Genomic DNA, 14,450 nt, shown 5'->3' on the forward strand with positions numbered 1-14,450 from the left:
TACTTACTATGTGGATCCTCAAATTGGCAAACGTGCTTCAAAATGGCTGATGTTGTGGACAACTCTCCATTTGTTTTGTACACATTTTCAGATTTTCCCCTTTATTTTACATATTTCATATTATCTCCTCCTGACCTTGACATATATGGTGTAGATTATATTTTCCCATGACATATGTTGTGCTCAGAAGGAGGCAAGATGCAATTTGAAAGATAATGAGGAAAATCTGAAAATATGTGTTCAAAACAAATGGAGAGCTGTCCACAAAATCGGCCATTTTGAAGCACGTTTGCCAATTTGAGGATGCCCATAGAAAGTACAACAAGAATTTTCGAACTCCCATAACTTGCTTATTTCATAACCGATTTTGATGAAACTTTTTTTAAAATTGTTCCTCTCATTTTACTCTTTCCAATAAGATCACTTCCCTTCTTTGGTTTTGGTTTTATACACTATATATATTGATTCAGTGTTAGCCCCATATCAAATTTTAAATCATAAATTGAATTTTAGCTGCAATGATCCTCAGTATCTCACTGATCCTTTCAATTTTGGCGTCCATTTCATCAAGGAATGTTATGTATTATGGTTACTTTGCCGCTGTGGTTATTACCATGGTAACATGGCTCAACAGCCAATCAAAAAAAAAATACTGAACAGGCGGATGTTTCATAAAGCTGTTCCTAAGTTAAGAGCGACTTTAAGAACGACTGGAGATCCCTTCTTGCGGTATTAAAGTGGTATATTGAATTGGCTTTGTGTAGCGCGTAAGAAAGGATCACCAGTCGTTCTTAAAGTCGCTCTTAACTTACGAACAGCTTTATGAAACGGCCCCCAGGACTGATGAAGGGCCTGAGCATTAAACAAGTCAGAAACTTGTTAAATGCTTAGAACTTTGACTCAAATGAAAACTTGATTGCTCTAATTCATAATAAGACAATATATAGGATAATGAATTTATGAATCAGATATCTTTTTTTCAAAGTCAAAGTCCTGAAGATAATCATGACAATAGAGAATAGGTCATAACAATACACATAGGTCATGTTCAACAAACAGTCACGATTGTATAGCAGAGATACAAACACACCTCTCCATTATCTTATTAAACAATGATCATTGTTATCATGGAATGTATTTTGTAATCTTTTATTCACAGCCATACAAAATGGTAAAAATTGTAGATCTAGTTATCATGCCAAAAGTTTATACCGTTGGGCCAGAGGTCGCTGAATTAGTGTTTTATTTGTCTTATTTGGAAGATTCGAAGAATTGAATTACATGGGTGTTTTAATGATCTAGATGTCTTGATGTCATAAACTCTACATTTATACTTTATTTTTCATACGAATTTTCCTTCTCTTTCAACCCCCCCCCCCCCCGCTTTTCACTACTTTTTTTAAAGGGGGCAACTCGCGACCACCCCCTACCCCACACTGCCCCTTGGCATTGCCTTCCTCCATCCATTATGTTGACAATGTCTCATCCTGAATACAATTTCAATCGGGGTATTGTCGTGATTATTATGAACACAGTGCACTTTGATCTTGAACATCCAGGCTCGATACTTGAACATTTTTTTCTTTCTGTACAAACTTTCAAGTAAAACAAATAATGCAAAAGACATGAAAGAAGGCAAAGTATACACTCATCATACACGTGGCTGATTAGCAAACAGAGAGAGTTCAATTGGTTCAATCGTTAAACTATCGGTGTCAATCAAAAAATAAAATCAATGATTTTGTCAGCACGCGACGACAGAGACTCTCTATGATGTGTTTGGTGATTTTTCTTCTTTTATTATTGCAATTTTATTGACCAACTAGGCAAACGTAGAAGCAGTAAGGGCCTATTGATAAAAAAATATCACAATAATCACCCCACTGGCATACAGGTGGGGATGCCCTAGTCTGCTATGCAGACTCTGAATGGCTCGATAGCTGGGATCTGCTGGTTTGAGAAATTTCTGCAGCCTCAGTAGACCTAGTCTGCTGTGCAGACTCGTTGCATCAGCTGAGGTACACACACTGCAGATGTGGGTCTACATTTGTAGACTAGGGATGCCCCCCCCCGGAAGTTCATGACTAAGAAGGAGAGATAGAGAGGAAAAAAGAAGAAAGAAAATGAAAATATAAATGGTGAAATATCACATCATATTCTGAACGATATATCAAAATCCATTCAACACTTTATATTTTTTGTTATTAAAAGGTTCAAAATAGTTGTTTATTAAACGCCATGTCAGCCTTTTCGTATGGGGGCTCTTTGCCCTACTGGGGGTCGTTTCATGAAGTTGTTTATCAGTTAATTAAGAAACGACTGGTGATCCTTTCTTGAGGTAAATGATATTTACCATTTAATGATCAATGGTGATTATTCAGCGCGTAAGAAAGGTTCACCGGTCATGCCAGTCTTTCTGAAAGTCGCTCCTAACTTACGAACAGCTTTATGAAACACCCACCTGGGGCCCGTGGCATAAAACCTTTGCCATAAAATCTCTGGCAATTTTTAGGCCACAGTTTTTTAGTGTTTAATTCTTAATGGTACAGTTTTGTTTGCCAGAGTTTTTTTATGACAAAAGTTTTATGCAACGGGCCCCTGGTCAAACTTGTCTCATCGGCCACCTGTCTAAAATGAAAACCTGTATTTGAATGGCCATCAGAAATATCTTAAGTTTGTAAGGAAATTACAGAACCTATCTATAAATTACTCCTGTATCAAGAGGATTTTCCCTTGGGTTATGGTGGGAAGCACGCCCATACACACGTCCATATCCTGAAGTCGAAATTAGGTCGTGTTCTATTTGAAATTATAGGAAGTCGAATTTGTTTCATTTCATATTTCTTATTTTTTAGTACTGTGTTCATACCCATGCATGCATTATTTAATGAGGAATGAAACTATGTGTATTAAGTAGCTACTATTTCCATAAGATAATGAACTCTAGATCTAGTTACATTGTAAGAGCAGATTGTGACTAGCTGGAAATTCGATTCAGATTCAAACGTATAGCATACTTGAATTTCCGGAAATTAGATTTAGATTCAAAGAATTTCTGGAAATTAGATTTCGATTCAAACCTATAGCGAACTTGAATTTCCAGCGAGAATATTTTAATCGAGATTTAAATGAAAGTTAATCATTATGGCCCGAATTCACTAAGATGCAGTTCGGTTGGCCATTATTCACAGCCGATCTGGGGCCCGTATTACACAAACCTTAGCAATGATCGTAGAACATTTTTCTGCGATCAATTGCACATCGACCTCAATGTACAATCAATCGTGAAAATCAAGCGTAAGATTTATCGGTAACCTTTGTGTTTACGGGACCCTGGATTTATTTCAAAATCTGTGACATTTAAAGTGGATAGATTGGATACCAAAATGTGCTGACAATTTTCAATTTTTAAGGCAGGCCTTTGGGCACTTAAAGGTAAATTGCCAATTCGTCCATTGCCAATTCGTCCACTCACCACATGGTCTACCTTCATTTATTCTAATGCCATTTCGTCCATCAACATTTCATCAAACAGCCCGTTTGGTTCGTCTCATAACCAGTTGGTCTCATATTCGCTCTACTTTCATTCATTTTGCTCAATAACACTTAGTCTAATCAGACCAAATGGTATATGAGCAAAAATACTAAATGGCCATTGGACCAACTGGTTATATAGACGAAATGGTGAGTGGACGAAATGGCAGTCAGACCATATAGATATTGGACGAATTGAAGGTAGACAAGTTGATAGTAGACGAGTTGGCAATTGAAAGAATTGGAACTGGACGAAATGAAAATGAATCCACTGAAATGACTATACCGGTTCTTAAATAAAGCTGAATAATAAATAATCAATCAATACATAAATATATTGATGAATAATGAATAAATGAATAAATAAATAGATGACATAATCGTTAAAATAGTGTGCATGCATCAAGCTAGATCTTCCAATTTTCACTTTCGGTTTCCCGTGAAAACAATACTACCTCATCAATGCTGTGTAATCGCCAGCTCAAACGGACATGATAAATGGATAATTTTGATATGACCATATTCGACATTCGATATGCTATTATTATTCAGGGTATTTCCATCTGTGCCGATAATACAATATCCTTGAAAACGGATACTTTGTAATCATCCGGTCTTCATGTTATTGGCACGTAAACAATTTTGGCTTACCTATATTATTGCATGATCAGATGAAAGAGGACAAAGCGTACACAACAGGCAATTTTTAGATTTAATGTTCCCCTCAAAATATCGGGTCGTGTGGTCCAGTGGTTAGAGCATTGAACTCATAATCGCCAAGGTTGTGAGTTCGAATCCCCACTATGCCGTCGTCTCCACTTTGATGAAAAGGCCCGAGAGTAATATCTGTCGTCTATAAGGTCAGATATAGCATGACTGATTTTACTAGACGTAAAATGTTTCCTAGGTACCAGCTTGGCGTTTACCAGCAAAAACATTGTCCTGCCGAGTTTCTATTGGAGTAACCATAAAGAGAAACAGAAATGTAGGCCCTATTTAAACATTCCCTTTTTTCAAGTTTCAAGAAGATTTAGAAATTTACTTTATTTTCATGACAACTTTCCATCCCATTATTCACATAAGTACATGTAAGCCTATATACAGATTAATTGAGAAGTATATGATTGTACGTACAATATGATAATTTTGTAATAAAAGCTTGTACAAAATTATGTCAAACACGGACTTGTATTACTGAAACATTAATGTGTAGTGTACGCCAGGGAAATGGCACATTTGTGATTCATGCCCCCCTCGAAATTATTGATATATAATGCCCAGGGCCAAAGTCCTCTTCCTAAGGACTTAAGACTGCATCCTGCCAGAACAGGTGATTTCTGAGGACAGTTCGTTATTCCGAAGGTTCGTTTAGTTTCCGAAACACGACAATTGCTTACTGTATACATCGATGTGCGTTTGTCTGAAAACGAAAAACTAGCGAACATTACATTATAATTTTAGGACTAACGGAAGTTCGGAATAAGACCCCTTATTTCTTTTTTAGACTAACGAATCTTCGGAATAAAGAAACTTTCGTTTACAGACTAACGAACCTTAGGAATACTCCGTATACATTCGGAATAACGAATATCACCCGATTTGATTGGCTGCAGAGTCCTATTACGGTATTTATAGTTTCCATAAAGTCAAAGTTGCCGATTCAATATGTCTCCCAGATTCCCCACTATTCAATTTTCATCTACATTTTCATCCCAGGTGCTAAATGGGTACCCGGAAGGATGCAAGAGATATTGTATGTTTGATTTTGCCAGCGCCATAATGAGGCTGCGATGAGTGCAAAATGCTCCCCAGGGCCCAGGGAGTGGAAATTGTGCACTTTTCGTGCTGGATTGAAATTAATCCTATGACCGGGGTAATAATATGCTGTAACGCGCTTTGAGCCAATCTAGGAAAAGCGCTCTAAGAAAATTTGGCTACTATCATTAATTGGTTATTTAAACATGTACAACGTCCCCCTTTCAAAACTATAGAATAATCGGGGGGACAATAAAAGTGCATTGAACGACCAACACGGATGCGAGTTTGGGAAATGTGGTGGGTATATAGTCTGTACGCACAGACCCATATTTGACACTTCAACTAATAGCATGTCTAGAATTAAGACTAGACCGCACTCCAAAGAATTTGCATGTGTCAATTAGAGCTAGCCGCAGTACATCGTGAATCTAGTCTCACTTATTCAGACTCTGCTTTATGCACTATGCGAATTTCGAAACGAAGGGTCTGTGCTTATGTAGACTAGAGGTGGGCGGAGGTGCCTCTATTACCATTACATGTACGCTCACTTAGTCTATTTCATGAATGATTAACCTCTAAAAATTTCGAAAAGATTCTCTCATTGTGACCTCTCACCGAGTTACCTTGAGCATGAAGTTCCTCAAAGATTTATAAAACAACATCTTTCATGTCACTTTAGAACATGATGTCATCATATTCAATGCCAAACTGTATGGCAAGAGAAATTAGATGCTGTGTAGCCATGACAACTGTTTTCTTTTTCTCTCATAGCACCCACTTGATGGACTTTGAAACGTTTCCGCATATCAGCGTTTAGACCACCTGATATAATATGTGTAATGCAAGTAATAAGTATAGGGATTAGAAAATGGGGAAATTGAATTCAATGATGCTCGGTGGGTTGATTGGATTGTTGGACAGAGATCAAATCATTGTATTTTAAAAATCTCAAGTAGATTAGCCTAAACCAATTAGTGTTGATTGAGGGTAATGTTTAAAAAGCAAACTTAGTCAGACTAAGGCAGCACCCCAATAAAAAGAGAAAAAGAACATTAGGAACGTGTACGATTATGGTGATTATGATAATGATAATAATGGTTATTATTGTTATTATTATGATTATTATTGATATCATTATTATTATCATACTATTGTCATTATCATTATTATAATTATTATGATTATTATTATTGTTACTATTATTATGGTTTCTATTCTTCTGTAATTGTGCATGATGATATTCATCGCGCTATCATGATTCAGAACTATGTCTATATAAATCACGAAGAAACATGAAGGAAAATGTTCGTAACAAGATATACAGTACTCCATGAGAAGAATGTATTACTCATTCTGTAATTAGTTAATCTTAACGGTTTATTAATGCTCAGAGATTACCGATAGTTTTCCTGATGTTGTGAGATTATTCCTTAGAGATATTAGTCAAGAAATCTTATACTACCCTGAGTGATTTTCATTTCAATCTTGTTTGATTATAAGGAAGTAATGAATCTTTAAAGGGAAGTCCATCCCATGTTGATTAATAGCGAAAAATCAAACTAGCATAACGCTGAAAATGTCATTAAAATCGGATGTGAAATTAGAAAGTTATAACATAGGATTTTCCACAGGGGGAGGGGGGGGGGGCAAATTCGTCCGCCCAAAAATTTGACAAGCAAAAAAAGGGGTCTTCAACTACAAATATAGGATTTCGTTCCAGAGAAACAAATTTACAAGCAAAAAAAGGTCTTCAATCTCGTCGGGGGGGGGGGGGGGGGCAGGATACGTCCTTTGCATGGGTTGTGACTCGTCAAGGGGGGCAAACTACCGCCTGCCCCCCCCCCTGTAGATACGCTAGTGGTTCCACTAATTTTTCACATAACAGTGATATGCACAACTCAGTTACATGCAAATGAGACAGTCGATGATGTCCCTCACTGCTTTTTTTTTATTGTATTGCTAACTTGACTGAATTAGTGCAATGCTAATTCCACAAATTCAGGGAGCTCGAGGAGTTGATCGTTGTTTCACTTGACAATGCAGAGAAAATTATAATATTTCATTGTATATAATAAAATACAAATGAGATAGTGAGTGGATGATGTCATCATTCTCCTCTTTAGACTTCCGACCAGGATGTGCATATAACTGTTTTGTGAAATTAAGCGAAACTTCATAATATAACTTTCTAATCCGATTTTCAGTGTCATGCTTGTTGGATTTTTCTCTTTTATTCAAATAAACGTTTTATTCGGTCGACTTGTCCTTTAAAGATTGGCAAACTCGGACACAAGGAGGATGGAAAATAGGGCCAGTACTTATGGAAATAATAGCTAAGACAAATAATTTCAATCATTAAATCATGCCTGCATGGGGATGAACTCAGTACTAAAAATAAAAAAAAATTGAAAGGAATATTTTAAAAATGAATAGGCTCTTGTGACGTTTTAATCATTCTCTTTTTTATGATTCCATGTCTAGTTCTTGTAACGAATTGTCCATAAACAAACTGGATTTGGGGGGCCTTATTATCATTTTCCCCTGAACGTTGACTTGAATAATATTTTTGTTTGGTTCCCCTACTTCACATTCAAATACCAAGTAGCAAAGCTTTCATTTTCCTATAAAAAAAAGATGTCAACTCCTGTTAATTTTTAATGTATCAGTTTTATTGAATTATTAGGATGTGAGATCGAAATACATTGGTTAAATGGAACAGAAATGGAACTGAAATGAATAAAACCTAAGCCCCTCCCTCATGTAAGAAAATCACAGGCTACTCCTCCCCTATACCCCCCCCCCCCCCTTTGTCCACTCAACATGTTAAAGTCTTATACAGTGCGTATAAAAAAAACGGGACAGATTTGAAAAGTCTATAAAATTTTTGTTTCAAATTATTATTTCTATATTTTGGTGTTAATAGGTGCTCTAAGGTCTGGTCTTTCAAATGCTATTAAAAAAAATTAGTTTTGTTCATGCTTGAGCGAACACGGGACGTTTTTGTTGGGGGTTCAAAAAGAGGCTTGCGCCAGAATTGCAGAATATGAGTAATATGATGATCGGACTTCTTGCTTATTAGCAGACTTCCTCTTAACCTTTTCATTATCTTTGCCATAATTTTCAAATCATGCGGTCAAAATTCAATTTCAGATCTATTTATTTGCTTGAATTATTCTGTTATTTCTTTTTAATATGCTCTCTGTTAGCTTTGAATATTCCTTCTTCAAGCTAAAATTATTTTTTTCAACCGAATTATGGGAGAGCATGGATTTTTTTATTCAAATCCTTTCATTATGTGCTACAAAGATTATGGTGCCTTTTGAACAAAGCCACACAGATGGGTGGGCGCTCGGGTTGCTCCCCCCCCCCCCAATTAAAAAAATCATGACAAAAAAGTGGACAGGAAATAAAAGGACAGATAGAAAGTAAAATATGATATTATTTTCTGAATATTATGTCAAAATCTATCACAAAATTTGATATTGTAATTAAAAAAGTGGGAATATTTGCGTGCTCACTTCGCTCGCTCACAACTTTTTAATACATTTTACCCGATCTGCCATATCTAGCTCCTTCAAAATTGACTCAATACACCATTGTCATTGAAAGACATGAACCCCTTCCTGTGTTTCCTGTCAAGCAATTAAACTTGGTCAAGGAATTAATGACCCATTGAAAAATAGATTCATGTCTTTTAAAGGTACATAACATTATTTGTTTCACATAATAAAACGATTTTAATAATCACAAGTTTTCCCAATTAATCATTCAAATCTTATTGATTGGGTTGACAAAAAAATCTTCTTTTCTCAGTTACTTATGAAGGAAAATTAAAAGTTAAGAGAAGATTAAATGAAAAAACAAAACAATTCAATTAAATAAATAACTTTGTAAATGAAATTTGACAGCATAATTCGAAAATTGTGGCACAGATAATGAAAAGGTCAAGAGGAAGTCTCCTGATTAGCAAGAAGTCTGATCATTGTATTACACATATTCTGCAATTCTGGCGCAAGCCTCTTTTTGAACCCCCAACAAAAATGTCCCGTGTTCGCTCAAGCATGAATAAGATTTATTTTTTTAAATTGGATTTCAAAGACCTTAGAGCATCTATTAACACCAAAATATAGACATCATTATTTGAAACAAAAATTTTATAGACTTCAAATCTGTCCCGTTTTTTTGATACGCACTGTATAACGAGTCTTGTGAATTGAACTTCGCATTTTTAAAATGGTTACGCATCACCGCAATACTAGAGAAAATAATCACGTCTCCAAAGCCCGTAACACAATCATTAGCAATGATCGTAGAACATTTTTCTACGATTGATTCCACAGACTACAATGTAGAATCAATCGTAATGATCAAGCGTACGATCAATCGCTAACCTTTGTGTTACGGGACCCCGGGACTGTTTCGTGATGATCAACATTTTTGTCCGATAAGTTGTCAGATCTGACATCTTTCCGTTGTTCTGATTAGCTGAAAAGTAATGTTATCATGGTAAATTGGATAAAATCGGACTTGTCGGATAAATCGTCCGATAAGTCCTTTCATGAAGGCTCCCCATGTCCCAGTACATTAGGAATTAGTTATTGAGTGAACTAGACAACGTTGAACAGTCAAAAATCAAGGGTTCCATATAATTTACCTTTCGAATATAAAACTCCTCTCTAATAATATTAGCCTCGTTCAGAAGTGGGATCCCAGTCCAGTCGGAGCATTTTTTAATGAATGGATTAAAATGTTATCACGACCCAGACGTACACAGCAAAAACTGTGGTGTTAACCGGTGTACACAGACGACCACACCAGTTATTTTACACCAGTGTCAAATTGACAGTGTTACTTTAATAGTACACCTATATAGATGTTATTACAACAACTTTTGTTGTTAAATTTACACTGTTTGGTGTTATGTTCAATTTATAAGGTGTGATTTTAACGCCCCACGGTGTGGTCCTATATTCACACCAACTGGTGGCAATTTTTAAAATCCCAGTTTATACAGTGTTTGATATTTTCGTCGCAGGAAGCTTAGTCGGAGGACAGGTCGGAGTAACTCTAATCCAGACGGACCCTACCCCGACCTTACCTCCGACTGGACTCCCTCCACCTCAACAAAAAGTTGATTTGAAAAAAGGGAGAAAAATCCAACAAGCAAAACACTGAAAATTTCATCAAAATCGGATGTAAAATAAGAAAGTAATGACATTTTAAAGTTTTGCTTAATTTCACAAAACAGTTCTATGCACTTCCTCGTCGGTATGCAAATTGGCAGACTGATGACGTCACCCACTCACTATTTCTTTTGTATTTTATTATATGAAATATGAAATATTATAATTTTCTCCTCCTTGTCAAGTGCAACATTTTTTTATTTCTCTCTGAACATGTGGAATGACCATTATTTTAACAGTTTATTGTTAAGTTTAGTTGATGCTTATTTTCAAATCTGTAAAAATTGAAATATTGTATTATTCCAACAATCAAAAACAAAAGAAATAGTGAGTTATGGACATCATCGACTCTCTCATTTGCATATCGCTGAGTTTTACATTTAACTGTTTTAAAAATATCATAGTTTTCTTATTTTACATCCGATTTCGAAGAAATTTGCAGCGTTATGTTGGTTTGATTTTTCTCTATCGATTGAAATCAACAATTTTCTGAGGTAGACTTGACTTTTAATAGAATTTTACTTCGACGAGGAGCCCACGACGGTCTAAACGAGACTGATATTCAGCAGAGTAGACGCGTTTATGTTGCGGTTCCATGAACAATGTTTATTTTGCAGTCATTGTTTTTATGTTGATTATAGCCACGACGTGGGCTCGTGTAGTGGTCAAGTTGACGTTCAGATGATCCAAGTTCATACTTGGTTCACTCTTCAGTCATCATTTAGCAAGTCATTGTGTGTATTTGCAGTTGTGATATATTAAGGGTCATTAATATTGTTGTCTTTGTGTTGTGTATTTATTCTTGTCCCTTTATTATATTTGCATGTGTATTTATTCAGACGGTCAACCTAACTCGGTATCTGTGTTAACGAGATAAATACATACTAACAAAGTGTCTGCAATCAATATAAAATAAGGTAAACAAATATTGGCATGTACCGTCGATTAGAAATAATTCAAATTGGTCTAATATGACAAGCCTTGGCCCCGTTTTACAAAGAGTTACGGTTGATCCAATCAACCTCAAGTTTATGGAAAGCCATCACCGTCGTATTTTTTTCTTCAGGGATTTTTCAAAAACTCCTTTGTAAACAAAGAGAAGCACGCTGATTTTTAAAGAAAATTATGAAAGCATAAAAAAATACGGCTCAACTAGGAAATTAACATGTATTTTACACTGTAAACAATGAAGTGCTAACTTAGCGTTTACAGTGCTTGTATAGTGACTGCACTACGAGTGTTGATTTTCTAGTTCAAATTTAAAATAGAAAATCAGCACTCGTAGTGCAGTCACTATATACAAGCACTGTAAGTGCTAAATTACCACTTCATTATTTACAGTGTAGATGTTGGCGTTGCTGGCTTTCCATAGTTGTGGTCGATTGGATCAATCGCAGCTCTTTATAAGACCAGAGCCCCCGGTCTTTTGTCATTTGATGATTTTCTTAATATTACAAAGTCATTTTGTGCTGTCATCAAATGAGAATGAATGGTATCGAGATAAATTATCATAATGATAAAACACCGTGACATAGTGCGGACGAACTAAGACGAAAATGCTACGATCCTGATTGATGCCGGAGTAAATGCAACTTCCCAAACTAACTCACTATTATTTAAAATCGGCAATCGATCATGGGCCCATTGTACATAATAAAACGCTTTTTATTATAATGAACCATAGAGAAGTTGCTTAAAAAATTAAACAACCATTCTTAATTTAATGAGAATTAAATATTTAAAACGAAAGCGGAGGCGCGATAGGTCCACGGTAGAGCGGGGTTTCGAATTCTGGTGCGCCAGTGTCCTAGGCATAATATACTCATTACCAGGTCCGTCGGAGAGGACATTAACCTGTCGGTCCTCTGGTTGCTTGCTTAGAAGCATTCATGTTTTCATAGAAATCAGGTATAAATCACTACCATTTACCATACTCTGTTGTTTAAGATTTTAAGTAGGCCCAGTTGTAGAGACAGTTTGAACGACTATTATAAAGTTCGTTTTTACTGTGTGTAATGATGACATTGCTTTATTACGGCCACTGTTCTACCCAGTGCATGGTAATTACCATCGTAAAGTTGCTCAACAGTAAATAAGAATGAACTTTTTCATGGTACCTGACTTTTGCAAAGTTTACAATTAATCTAGCGCTTACTGATTGCAAGTTATGGTGCCGTCGCATTAAATTTACTATGATGGTTGCTCTATCATGTTAATATAATTCAATTTAAAATTTTGATAGTTATGAATAAAACAACACAAAAAAGGGAAAGAGTCCGTCACAGGGGCCACGGAACAGCTTTGAAAGTGGGAAGGGGGGGGGGGGGTGGTGCTGAGCCAACCGTGGAGAGGGGCTGAACGTGCTAAACATCGCCATCCGAATTGACGTTTTTGTACACGGCTTTGGTAAAAAATAAAATAAAAAATAGTGACTCAGAGACCGCGGATATGGTGGGTGGGTGGGGGGGGGGGCTGGTTTTAGCTCCCCCATATCGGCGGCCCCTGCGTGTCATAGGTGCACATTATGTTGTGCATATTGTGTAGATTAAGTTTCAAGTTATTGTGTAGACTATGATATTGAGATAAAGTTAGAGGGGATACAGAGGGTTTTAGAAGTGAGGACAAGAGGCAGGGGGGGGGGGGAGGTGGAGAGAGTGAGAGGAAGACTGAGGGGATGGAGATCAGAGTCAAGATCAAGTTGTCTTGCACTGTTTACCTGTGAGGTATACGATGTAGGCTTATCTCCAAAGTAAGCATGAGTTAATGACCTATTGATCTTTAAACTTGATCGCATTCCAGTCACGGGGGACTGTGTATGGAGAGTGAGACGAATACATCGACCACCATGCATCGAACTCCTGATCGTCATCCACCTCATTCATGTTCACAAGGTGACATTGAGAAGGAGGTCAATGTTGGATCGAAATACCCCCATCTTGCCTCTTACATACCTCCACTCAATCCCCTCTTTACACCTTCACGCTTTGCTTTATGAGAGGCAAAACAATTAAAATGCGAGCTGTGTGAGTGTGCGTGTAGGGGGGGGGGGGTCAGCTGCTACTTATAGCTATTATACGGGAGATACTACCATACACACATGTATGAAAATATGAAATAATTATGGTTTCATGAAAATACTAATATGTAAATAAATAGATTAAAAGGCACAGAGCAATATGCTGAAAGTGTCATCAAATTCTGGTACGTCGTCGTGGAAATTCATAAGGTGGGATGATGATGTCACATCTTCCTTTTTATTAGTATTTCACATTTTCATACATGTGTGCATGATAATGTCTCCCGTAATAAGATAAGTAGTAGCAATTAATAGCTAACGCATTGAATCAGTTGCGAATCCATTTTTTTTAATTCCATGTAATAAAATACAAAAGACAAGACAAGTGGGGATATGGCGTCACCAGTTTGCTCGTTGAATATTCATGAAGACATACAGAACTTTGTCACTGAAATAATGTCAATCTTCAAATGTCATTGCTTCATTATTCCTTTCCCGATTTTGATCAAATTATCAGTGTTTTGTTTGTCTGATTTTTCTTTATCTGTTCAAATTACATTATTTTCTGCCAGGAGTAATCATTAGATATGACCAGTTACGAGTTTCGAAACAATAGGGCGTACTTACTTCCCTGTGACCTCTCAAAGCACTATTGACATTCTCAACACACGAAAGTCAAGTTCATATTTTGTTTATTCGGACGACAGATAACCTGTAGAAATAGCGTGCTTGGTGCACGATTCCCTTAAATATAATTATCCAGTTAGAAATTGCAATTTGATCAATTTACCATATAACCTCTTGCTATTGTGTTAGCTCTAATGACCAAATGTTTTTGGTCATGTGTACTATTTCATGTAATTGAACTTGACAGTGGGAGTTTGTAATAAATTCATTTCAAGAATTTTCAACTTCCATTTTTTGCATTGTTATTGGAACATCACCTCCATAAGTCACAG

Source organism: Lytechinus variegatus, chromosome 6 (genome assembly GCF_018143015.1).
Source record: "Lytechinus variegatus isolate NC3 chromosome 6, Lvar_3.0, whole genome shotgun sequence".
Lineage (NCBI taxonomy): Eukaryota > Metazoa > Echinodermata > Echinoidea > Temnopleuroida > Toxopneustidae > Lytechinus > Lytechinus variegatus.